Here is a 12909-nt window from a genome sequence, read left to right as displayed (position 1 = left end):
TCTCTCTCTCTCTCTCTCTCTCTCTCTTCTCCATTTTTGAAGAAATGTATTTGATGACAACTGTTCAACTGTTGTCTTCTCCTCTCTTTGAGACTGCTACTCACCACATTTTATGCACTGCAATGCTAGCTAGTGTAGCTTTGCTTTTAGTACTAGATTCATTTTTTGATCCTTTGATTGGATGGACAACATGTCAGCTAATGCTGCAAGAGCTCTGATAGGTTGGAGGATGTCCTCCGGAAGTTGTCATAATTACTGTGTAAGTCTATGGAAGGCCACTCCCAGACAGTCCTAGCAAATTTCTTGCTTGAGAAATTGCTCTTTGCTAAGAATGCCTTGAGTAAAATGGAACACAGCGGTGCAGATGGCCTCAAGATCAAAACGTAATTTTCAATATCAGTAAGTTAGACTAATATTAACAATTCATATACTCGTGGGTAATAACATTCAATCTGGATAACAAATCATAAGGCTAGAGAAATGTATTGGCAAAAATTCCGAAAACAAGCAACACTCAAACATGACGGAAAGTAAATGAGAAGATTCAATCTCGAAAAGAAAACACGACTCCTTGTCCGATACAGACAATTTATGCTTTTCACCACCGGGACAGGTAAGGGTGGAAAGCGATCTGTAGAAAGTCGATAAATGACAAACTGGGCATACTTGAATTATTCTGTAAGGATAAAAAAGAGTTGAAGGCGAGCCTCGAAATGAATGACGAAAAAGCTGCGATAATGCTGTAAGAAACAAGCTAAAAAAGGACAGTCAATAAGATAGAAACGGATGTTAATGAACTTAAAAAGAGACCATATTTCTGAGAGAAGCTTTACTAAACAAACAGACTCAATCTATGAGAGAGAATCTAGTACTTACGGGTATCCAAGAAAGAGAAGAAGTTCCCGAAAAGGTACTGAAGGAATTCTTTCTTACAGCGCTTCAAATCCCACTCGATGCTATTGATAAAGTCCAACTCGAATGTGTACACCGTTTCTGGCAAAGGGAACAGAGATTTGAGCGTCCAATCATTGCCAAATTTGCTTTCTTCAAGGATAAAGTAATGGTTAAAAGCCTGGGTAAAGACTCGCAAGCACCAAAATAGGCATGAATATTCAGTTCCAGAGGGAGATTGCAGGACGGCGCAAAATTCTGTACCCAATCTTCAAGGAGAATAGATTAAAAGGGAAGCGTGTAGCTCTCTTAATCGATAAACTGTATATTGACAACCAAATGTTCCGAGACACGAAGACTACTCCATGGCTATTCTAAAATTATGAATAATGGAACACACAATACTAGCCATGGTAGGGATTGTAATACTACTAATAATAGATAGAAAAGCAATAAAATAAAACAATTGTAAAATAAATAAACTACACTGTACCCTTGAAGATGGGGAATGTGGTAAAATAATTTGTATTCAATTTTCCATTTATATTATTTTATAAATGAATAAGACGGCATTAGAAGGAAGGATAACTAGCAAAATAATGCATCTTCAAATACAACTAATTGGAACACATAAATACTCAATCAACATGGTGGAGATAAAAACACAGTAAACAGAGAGCACACTATGTGGGTATGTGTGGATGTATTGTGACGGAAGGTGTGGTGTGTGTTTTTGTGTTTGGGAAAGTGTCGCGTTAAGTGAGTGAAAAGGAAATTTAGCATATCCCAGAACCAATGTGTGTCTGTGAGCATTTTGTGCAGGTGAGGGATATACAGTGCCTTGCGAAAGTATTCGGCCCCCTTGAACTTTGCGACCTTTTGCCACATTTCAGACTTCAAACATAAAGATATAAAACTGTATTTTTTTTGTGAAGACTCAACAACAAGTGGGACACAATCATGAAGTGGAACAACATTTATTGGATATTTCAAACTTTTTTAACAAATCAAAAATCAAAAATTATTCATCCCCTTTACTTTCAGTGCAGCAAACTCTCTCCAGAAGTTCAGTGAGGATCTCTGAATGATCCAATGTTGACCTAAATGACTAATGATGATAAATACAATCCACCTGTGTGTAATCAAGTCTCCGTATAAATGCACCTGCACTGTGATAGTCTCAGAGGTCCGTTAAAAGCGCAGAGAGCATCATGAAGAACAAGGAACACACCAGGCAGGTCCGAGATACTGTTGTGAAGAAGTTTAAAGCCGGATTTGGATACAAAAAGATTTCCCAAGCTTTAAACATCCCAAGGAGCACTGTGCAAGCGATAATATTGAAATGGAAGGAGTATCAGACCACTGCAAATCTACCAAGACCTGGCCGTCCCTCTAAACTTTCAGCTCATACAAGGAGAAGACTGATCAGAGATGCAGCCAAGAGGCCCATGAACACTCTTAATGAACTGCAGAGATCTACAGCTTAGGTGGGAGACTCTGTCCATAGGACAACAATCAGTCGTATATTCTTCAGTGATTTTTGCAATTCGTTCCAATCACAGGCAGCAGAGAACTGGAACGAAAGGCGGCCAAATGAGGTGTTGGCTTTAGGGATGATCAGTGAGATACACCTGCTGGAGCGCGTGCTACGGATGGGTGTTGCCATCGTAACCAGTGAACTGAGATAAGGCGGAGCTTTACCTAGCATGGACTTGTAGATAAGCTGGAGCCAGTGGGTCTGGCGACGAATATGTAGCGAGGGCCAGCCGATTAGAGCATACAAGTCGCAGTGGTGGGTGGTATAAGGTGCTTTAGTGACAAAACGGATGGCACTGTGATAAACTGCATCCAGTTTGCTGAGTAGAGTGTTGGAAGCAATTTTGTAGATGACATCACCGAAGTCGAGGATCGGTAGGATAGTCAGTTTTACTAGGGTAAGTTTGGCGGCGTGAGTGAAGGAGGCTTTGTTGCGGAATAGAAAGCCGACTCTTGATTTGATTTTCGATTGGAGATGTTTGATATGGGTCTGGAAGGAGAGTTTAGAGTCTAGCCAGACACCTAGGTACTTATAGATGTCCACATATTCAAGGTCGGAACCATCCAGGGTGGTGATGCTGGTCAGGCGTGCGGGTGCAGGCAGCGAACGGTTGAAAAGCATGCATTTGGTTTTACTAGCGTTTAAGAGCAGTTGGAGGCCACGGAAGGAGTGCTGTATGGCATTGAAGCTCGTTTGGAGGTTAGATAGCACAGTGTCCAAGGACGGGCCGGAAGTATATAGAATGGTGTCGTCTGCGTAGAGGTGGATCAGGGAATCGCCCGCAGCATGAGAAACATCATTGATATATACAGAGAAAAGAGTCGGCCCGAGAATTGAACCCTGTGGCACCCCCATAGAGACTGCCAGAGGACCGGACAGCATGCCCTCCGATTTGACACACTGAACTCTGTCTGCAAAGTAATTGGTGAACCAGGCAAGGCAGTCATCCGAAAAACCGAGGCTACTGAGTCTGCCAATAAGAATACGGTGATTGACAGAGTCGAAAGCCTTGGCAAGGTCTATGAAGACGGCTGCACAGTACTGTCTTTTATCGATGGCGGTTATGATATCGTTTAGCACCTTGAGCGTGGCTGAGGTACACCCGTGACCAGCTCGGAAACCAGATTGCACAGCGGAGAAGGTACGGTGGGATTCAAGATGGTCAGTGATCTGTTTGTTGACTTGGCTTTCGAAGACCTTAGATAGGCAGGGCAGGATGGATATTGGTCTGTAACAGTTTGGGTCCAGGGTGTCGCCCCCTTTGAAGAGGGGGATGACTGCGGCAGCTTTCCAATCCTTGGGGATCTCAGACGTTATGAAAGAGAGGTTGAACAGGCTGGTAATAGGGGTTGCGACAATGGCGGCGGATAGTTTCAGGAATAGAGGGTCCAGATTGTCAAGCCCAGCTGATTTGTACGGGTCCAGGCTTTGCAGCTCTTTCAGAACATCTGCTATCTGGATGTGGGTAAAGGAGAACCTGGAGAGGCTTGGTGGGTTTACCTCCACATCACCCGCACAAATCTGGCCTTTATGGAAGAGTGGCAAGAAGAAAGCCATTTCTTAAAGATATCCATAAAAAGTGTCGTTTAAAGTTTGCCACAAGCCACCTGGGAGACACACCAAACATGTGGAAGAAGGTGCTCTGGTCAGATGAAACCAAAATTGAACTTTTTGGCAACAATGCAAAACGTTATGTTTGGCGTAAAAGCAACACAGCTCATCACCCTGAACACACCCTACCCACTGTCAAACATGGTGGTGGCAGCATCATGGTTTGGGCCTGCTTTTCTTCAGCAGGGACAGGGAAGATGGTTAAAATTGATGGGAAGATGGATGGAGCCAAATACATGACCAATCTGGAAGAACCTGATGGAGTCTGCAAAAGACCTGAGACTGGGATGGAGATTTGTCTTCCAACAAGACAATGATCCAAAACATAAAGCAAAATCTACAATGGAATGGTTAAAAAATAAACATATCCAGTTGTTAGAATGGCCAAGTCAAAGTCCAGTCCTGAATCCAATCGAGAATCTGTGGAAAGAACTGAAAACTGCTGTTCACAAATGCTCTCCATCCAACCTCACTGAGCTCGAGCTGTTTTGCAAGGAGGAATGGGAAAAAAATTCAGTCTCTTGATGTGCAAAACTGATAGAGACATACCCCAAGCGACTTACAGCTGTAATACAGTATACCATCTCCCATGGGCAAAGAAACTCAAAGGGGGTGAATATATTAATTAACAGTAATTTTTTATCAGAATATGCAAACTGTCCAAAAATATGTGCAAGGTAGATGGATGATTTTAAATATGTTATTGGAACATAAACAGATATGGCTCATTAACCTTTACGGACCAAATAATGATGATCCACGCTTCTTTGAAAAGATATATAATAAATTATCAACCCTGCAAGCAATTTTCTGGTTATTATGGTGGGAGTTTATAATACTGTTTTAAATACCTCAATGGACCGTAAAGGAAATCACATTACAAATGATCGGAAAAATGCACAATTTTTTTCCCTTCTTCAACATAGAAATGCTACCAAAAATAATTTACTGAAACTTTTTACAAATCACACGGAGTCACCCATGATTCACCAAATTATATTTTGAAAGAGGAAGCTTTAAGCATATGTTTTTGTTTCAGTCTCCTGGAGCTAACCCTGCAGATAGCACTACTGGGTGATCTGAAAAGTCATAGTTAATTGATCAATAATATAATAATACTTTAAGCAAAAAAATATATTTTAAATTTACAATCTGTAGAAACTATGAGAATAGAAAGGTTCAGAACTTTTTTGAAACATCACAGCACAGTTGAAAAATATATGTCACAACTTACGCCGAAGTCGGTTCCTCTCCTTGTTCGGGCGGCTTTCGGAGGTCGACGTCACCGGTCTTCTAGCCATCGCCGATCCACCTTTCATTTTCCATTTGTTTTGTCTCGTTTTCCCACATACCTGGTTTACATTTCCCTCATTACTTGTTGTGTATTTAACCCTCTGTTCCCCCCCATGTCTGTGTGTGAAATTGTTTATTGTCAAGGTTGGCACGCTGCCGGCTGGTTTGCGCCGGGTTTTATTACCCGTGCTTTGTGGCAGCTGGTACTTGGTACTTGGGTTTTTGTACTTTGTGCTGCCTCACTTGTTCGTTGGGCATTTGTTTTGGGACACGATTGCGTTCTGTGCAATTTATTGCCTTAGTAAAGTGCTTTGTCCACTCATCTCTGCTCTCCTGCGCCTGACTTCCATGCACCAGCTACATTCACCCCTTGACAATATATGGCAAATATAAATCCAATATGGAGGGTGTTAAGAGATAGATGGGAGGGGTTGAATGGAGCTGAAGGTTGGGACTAGTAACAACAAATAATAGCACAGTTTGAAAGTTATGGCAAATAGAAATCAAACCGGATGGGAGAGGTTGAGGGTAGAGGAAGGACAGTAGTAAAAACAAACAAATATAACTATTGTAAAAATAGACTGTGTCACTCAAATGTATATAGTATGTATACGCTGGAAGTAGAGGCATAAGCATTGTTGTTCACTAGTTTACTCCAATTAGGGGAGGGGTGGTAGGGTTAGAAAGTAATAAAGGAAGAAGTACATTAGAGTGTACATTTCTTGCATGGAATAGCCTTCATTTCTCAGAACAAGAATAGACTGACAAGTTCGAGAAGAAAGTTTTTTGTTTCTGGCCATTTTGAGCCTGTAATCAAACCCACAAATGTTGATGCTCCAGATATTTAACTAGTCTAAAGAAGGCCAGTTTTATTGCTTCTTTAATCAGAACAACAGTTATCAGCTCTACTAACATAATTGGAAAAGGGTTTTCTAATGATCAATTAGCTTTTAAAAATTATAAACTTGGATTATATATATATATATATATATATATATATTTGTGTGTGTATGCATATGTCTGTACAGTACCACTCAACATTTTAGACACACCTACTCGTTCAAGGGTTTTTCTTGATTTTTACTATTTTCTACATTGTAGAATAATAGTAAAGACATCACAACTATGAAATAGCACATATGGAATCATGTAGTATCCAAAAATGTGTTAAGGAGAAGTATATCTATAATTCTGTGCAAAATACTTGTATCTTTTATCAAAGTTTATGATAAGTATTTCTGTAAATTGATGTGGCTCTCTGAAAATTCGCCGGATGTTTTCGAGGCACAACATTACTGACCATAAAGCGCCAATGTAAACTAAGAGTTTGGGATATAAATATGAACTTTATCGAACAAAACATACATGTATTGTGTAACATGAAGTCCTATGAGTGCCATCTGATGAAGATCATCAAAGGTTAGTGATTCATTTTATTTCTATTTGTGCTTTTTGTGACTGTATGTGTTTTTGTGACTAGGCTTTGACCTATCATAATCATATGGTGTGCTTTCGCTGTAAAGCCTTTTTGAAATCGGAAATGATGGGTAGATTAATAAGAAGTTAAGCTTTAATTTGGTGTATTGCACTTGTGAATGTATGAAAGTTAAATATTTATAACAAATATTTTTTAATTTCGCTCTCTGCCTTTTCATCAGATGTTGTCGAGGGGTTCCACTAGCGGAACCTCTAGCCCTAACAAGTTTTAAGCAAGTGAGGAGTTTTTGTATGGGAGGCAATGAGATTTAGTCAAGATAAAAATGAATAGCTATTTTGATTTATGAGGCTTATTTGAATTAATAGTAGTTTCGTAATACATAGGTTGTTACGAGTTGTAACGGTTTTCTGTATGAGAAGGAGAGTCGGACCAAAATGCGGTGTGTAGATTGCGATCCATGTTTATTGTGACTATAGCAACACGAATCTAAATACAAACAGTGCAAAATAATAAACGTAATGAAAACCGAAACAGCCTAAACTGGTGCAAACTAACACTAAGGACAATCACCCACAAACACACAGTGAAACCCAGGCTACCTAAATATGGTTCCCAATCAGAGACAATGACTAACACCTGCCTCTGATTGAGAACCATATCAGGCCAGACATAGAAATAGACAAACAAGACATCCAACATAGAATGCCCACCCAGTTCACGTCCTGACCAACACTAAAACAAGGAAAACACACACGAACGATGGTCAGAACGTGACAGTACCCCCCCTCCAAGGTGCGGACTCCGGACGCACAACTTAAACCTATGGGGGAGGGTGTGGGTGGGCATCTGTCCGCGGTGGCGGCTCTGGCGCTGGACGTGGACCCCACTCCATAACAGTTTTAGTCCACCTCCTTAGCGTCCCTAGATAGGTTACCCTCCTTAAAGACCGCTCGGGACAGAGGGGCAGCTCGGGACAGAGGTAGCTCGGGACTGATGGGTAGCTCAGCACTGAGAGGAAGCTCAGCACTGAGAGGAAGCTCAGCACTGAGAGGAAGCTCAGGCAGGTGGTTGGATCCGGCAGATCCTGGCTGGCTGGCGGTTCCGGAAGAGTCTGGTCAACTGGCTGCTCTGGAAGAGTCTGGTCGACTGGCAGATCTGGAAGAGTCTGGTCGACTGGCAGATCTGGAAGAGTCTGGTCGACTGGCAGATCTGGAAGAGTCTGGTCGACTGGCAGATCTGGAAGAGTCTGGTCGACTGGCAGATCTGGAAGAGTCTGGTCGACTGGCAGATCTGGAAGAGTCTGGTCGACTGGCTTCTCTGGCTGCTCCATGCTGACTGGCTGCTCCATGATGACTGGCTGCTCCATGATGACTGGCAGCTCTGGCTGCTCCATGCTGACTGGCTGCTCCATGCTGACTGGCAGCTCTGGCTGCTCCATGCTGACTGGCTGCTCCATGCTGACTGGCAGCTCTGGCTGCTCCATGCTGACTGGCTGCTCTGGCTGCTCCATGCTGACTGACTGCTCCATGCTGACTGGCGGCCCTGGCTGCTCCATGCTGACTGGCGGCCCTGGCTGCTCCATGCTGACTGGCGGCCCTGGCTGCTCCATGCTGACTGGCGGCCCTGGCTGCTCCATGCTGACTGGCGGCCCTGGCTGCTCCATGCTAACTGGCAGCTCTGGCGGCTCCTTGCAGACTGGCAGCTCTGGCGGCTCCTTGCAGACTGGCAGCTTTGGCGGCATCCTGCAGACAGGCAGCTCTGGCGGCTCCTTGCAGACAGGCAGCTCTGGCGGCTCCTTGCAGACTGGCAGCTCCATGCAGACTGGCAGCTCTATGCAGACTGGCAGCTCCTTGCAGACTGGCAGCTCCTTGCAGACTGGCAGCTCCTTGCAGACTGGCAGCTCCATGCAGACTGGCAGCTCTATGCAGACTGGCAGTTCTGAACAGGCGGGAGACTCCGGCAGCGCTGTAGAGAAGGAAGGCTCTGGCAGCGCTGGACAGGCGAGGCGCACTGTAGGCCTGATGCGTGGTGCTGGCACTGGTGGTACTGGGCCGAGGACACGCACAGGAAGCCTGGTGCGGGGAGCTGCTACCGGAGGGCTGGGGTGTGGAGGTGGTACTGGAAAAACCGGACCGTGCAGGCGCACTGGAGCTCTTGAGCACCGAGCCTGCCCAACCTTACCTGGTTGAATGCTCACGGTCGCCCTGCCAGTGCGGCGAGGTGGAATAGCCCGCACTGGGCTATGCAGGCGAACCGGAGACACCGAGCGCAAGGCTGGTGCCATGTAAGCCGGCCCAAGGAGACGCACTGGGGACCAGCTGCGTAGAGCCGGCTTCATGGCATTAGGCTCGATGCTCAATCTAGCCCGGCCGACACGCGGAGCTGGAATATACCCCACCGGGCTATGCACCCGCACTGGAGACACAGTGCGCACCACTGCATAACACGGTGCCTGTCCGGTCTCTCTAGCCCCCCGGTAAGCACAGGGAGTCTGCCCAGGTCTCCTACCTGACGTAGCCATACTCCCTGTTAGCCCCCCCCCAATAAATTTTTGGGGCTGCCTCTCAGGCGTCCATCCGTTACGTCGTGCTGCCTCCTCATATCTGCGCCTCTCAGCTTTCGCCGCCTCCAGATTTGGGCGGCTACACTCCCCTGGTTTAGCCCAGGGTCCTCTCCCGTCGAGGATTTCCTCCCATGTCCAGAAATCCTTATTGCGCGTCTCCTCGCGCTGCTCCTGCCTGTTGACACGCTGCTTGGTCCTTTTGTGGTGGGTGATTCTGTAACGGTTTTCTGTATGAGAAGGAGAGTCGGACCAAAATGCGGCGTGTAGATTGCGATCCATGTTTATTGATAGCAACACGAATCTAAATACAAACAGTGCAAAATAATAAACGTAATGAAAACCGAAACAGCCTAAACTGGTGCAAACTAACACTAAGGACAATCACCCACAAACACACAGTGAAACCCAGGCTACCTAAATATGGTTCCCAATCAGAGACAATGACTAACACCTGCCTCTGATTGAGAACCATATCAGGCCAGACATAGAAATAGACAAACAAGACATCCAACATAGAATGCCCACCCAGTTCACGTCCTGACCAACACTAAAACAAGGAAAACACACACGAACGATGGTCAGAACGTGACACGAGTGTACTGATAAGTGTGATGCAACTGACATCTCGGCAACATTGAGAAAAAACACTTTATATCGTAGTTGTCCCTATATAATGTTGTTAAATTCGAAACTCTAGCATATTCATGAGGGTAGCATAGCATCTCAATCTCCATTGAATACAAGTGGTTGACCTCAACATCACTCGTTAAATATTCCAAAATGTAATCAAATAACAAGATGTATCCACTAATCCAAAGAGACGAATATGCGGGAGTTTGACAGCCCGCCGTTCTGATCTGCGGACAACGAATATCATTGTTAGGGAGAAGACACAAATATCTTGTCATTATATCCAGTATCTCTGCCTTAGGCCTTCCCGAAGGCCTAGACAAGTCACTACTGAGAGCGCAAGAGTAAAGAATCAGCGAGCAGTAGTCTTCCCATGCTAGTAGCTATCTACACACACATCACAATGTATACACATGCCGTCCATCTACCCTTACCCAATACACATGTAAATATTGTACTATAAATTGTGCCTTCCTGTATTATACTTAAGCTAAAATGTTTATTCTATTCTACTGCCATTTACTTTATGTTCATATTCTTATTTTTTACTATTTCTTATTGTTGTTCCATTCCCGAGAAGGAACCTGCAGGTAAGCATTTTATTGGATGATATATATACCATGTGTATCTGGTACATGCGACCAATAAAAATAGAACATTTAAACTAGCTTGTGTTGTAGTAGTTTGACAATGGCGATGGTGGCTGCAGCAGCAGCAGCATCAGCTTCAAATTGGTTGCTGTTGCTAATTTGTTAGCATCACCCTTTAAATGTTAAACTTTGTTTTCAAATTATCATCATCATCATCTGGTGAGTGGCACTGTTTTTTATTGAAGCTCACTAGCTATCTCTGAAAATAATGTGTGAAACATTGTTGCATTTAAACTTAAGTTGATATCACCAGTTAGTGTGATGAGCGTGATAATGTATATTTGCAATGTGAAGTAATAGCTGGTTTGTTAATTTAATTTTGGAAATTAAATGGTTGTGTTTTTGTATTGTTATGGTTAGGGCCTACTGGAGTGAATGGGCTGATTATTCTTTAACATTATTATTTGCTGTGTGTGACTGTCTATCAGCCGTGTCTATGCGTTTGACCAAAACAGCACTCGTTTGTTTGATTAATTTATAATGTCATCAAAAAAGCATTGCTCCTCCTTCACGAGAACTAGAATGAGCTGACTACAGAACATATAAGTCGGGCACATTAAGTGATTCTATGTTCTGTTATTTTCTTGATTTTTGAGTTTGATATGTAGGCTATTTGGAATCTTTTTTTATCCCTCTGAGGGCCTAGGTCCTAGTCTCGGTTCGACACTGGGGTTAAGATATCGCCATACTGTGATGTTATATTGTTGTATTTTTTTCCAACTAAAGAAGGTCCTTACTATGACGTTAACTTTTTGGAGCATTTAAAAAATCTTTACTGGACCTAGACCAATGACAAGTCATGCCCATTTTTTCCGCTTTTCCAGATTGAAGAAGCCTTGAGAGGAGCACATTCTACTCTGTTCATGACTGAGTTCAAAGTTTAGTCTAGATTCTAGAACATGCATCTTTCTTGTCCTATGCAAGCCCACCAGGAGGGAAAAAAGTATAGAGAACAGAGCTTTGAAGAGTGTTGTTGTACGCTACACCAGTCTAATCCTGCACACAACACTGCAACTCTTCAAGGGATTTCTTACTCTGAAGGCGAGGAATGATGCCTAAATGTTCTCATTTCCATATATTACTTCTGGAGAAAAACACTTAGGGGAGGTTTTCAACTAGGAATGTGTTTATTTCCTGGACTGGACTGTTTAACATTAAAAGAATCCAATCTCGCTTAGACAGCTGCAAATTAGGCGTAATTAATTATTTTTGATGACTAGGGTATTGGGATTAGTCCAAAACGTTCTTATCCATCTCTTTGCTGTTCCAGGGATGTAGTTAAAATGAGATACACAATGCTCATGCTGTTAGTTGCTTTATGTGTTTCACCAAACCTACATATGTAGACACACGGACAGTCAAATATAAAGGGTATTTGTGATGGTACCATACAGAGAGGTGATGTGTGGTTCTTACCAACTGCACACCTTCACAGTTCATTAAACCAGAGCAGTATTTTATTAATAAACTGCAGTATCTTCTCTAAGAACACTCCAGTATTTTCTCAATTTCATTATCTCACCTCTACCTGCAATGGGGGAGATTTGCATTGCCTTCAGGCAGGTGTTAACTTTCATTTTCACACATACAGATTTGATAATAATAATTTAGACCCAGGCTGCGGATAAACAGTTTAAAAAATATAGGATTTCTAAAGGCAGCGGTTCCTTAAGACTAACTTATGATTTTCCTCCCCAGTCCCATGTGTAGTGTCATTGTCACGCCCTGACCATAGAGAGCCTTTTATTCTCTATGTTGGTTAGGTCGGGGTGTGACTAGGGTGGGTTATCTAGGGTATTGTATGTCTACGTTGGCCTGGTATGGTTCCCAATCAGAGGCAGCTGTTTATCGTTGTCTCTGAATTGGGATCATATTTAGGCAGCCATTTCCCCCACTGTGTTTTGTGGGATCTTGTTTCTGTGTAGTTGCCTGTGAGCACTGCTCGAGCTTCACGTATCGTTTATTCTTCTTTATTGTTTTTGTCAGTTTAATTTAATAACCATGTGGAACTCATACGTTGCGCCTTGGTCCGTTAATTTGTTAGATGATCGTGACAGTCATTGGTGTTCTATTAGGGTGATGCTGTATTAGGCAGGGGATAGGGGTGAAAAAGAACAAGCAGAGAAACACGTGCTCAACCCTCCATCTGGAGAACTACTGGATGTGCAGGCTTTTGATCCAGCCCTAAAATACACCAGAGTCTGCTTATGAAGTTACTGTTAAGCACCTGATTTGATGTGTTATAAAATATTGCAACATTATAACCAAATATCTTTATTAAATCATTCCCTCATTC

This window comes from Oncorhynchus clarkii, chromosome 12 (genome assembly GCF_045791955.1).
Source record: "Oncorhynchus clarkii lewisi isolate Uvic-CL-2024 chromosome 12, UVic_Ocla_1.0, whole genome shotgun sequence".
Classification (NCBI taxonomy): Eukaryota; Metazoa; Chordata; class Actinopteri; order Salmoniformes; family Salmonidae; genus Oncorhynchus; species Oncorhynchus clarkii.
The sequence above is the reverse complement of the archived record's forward strand: the minus strand, read 5'-3'. Positions refer to the sequence as shown.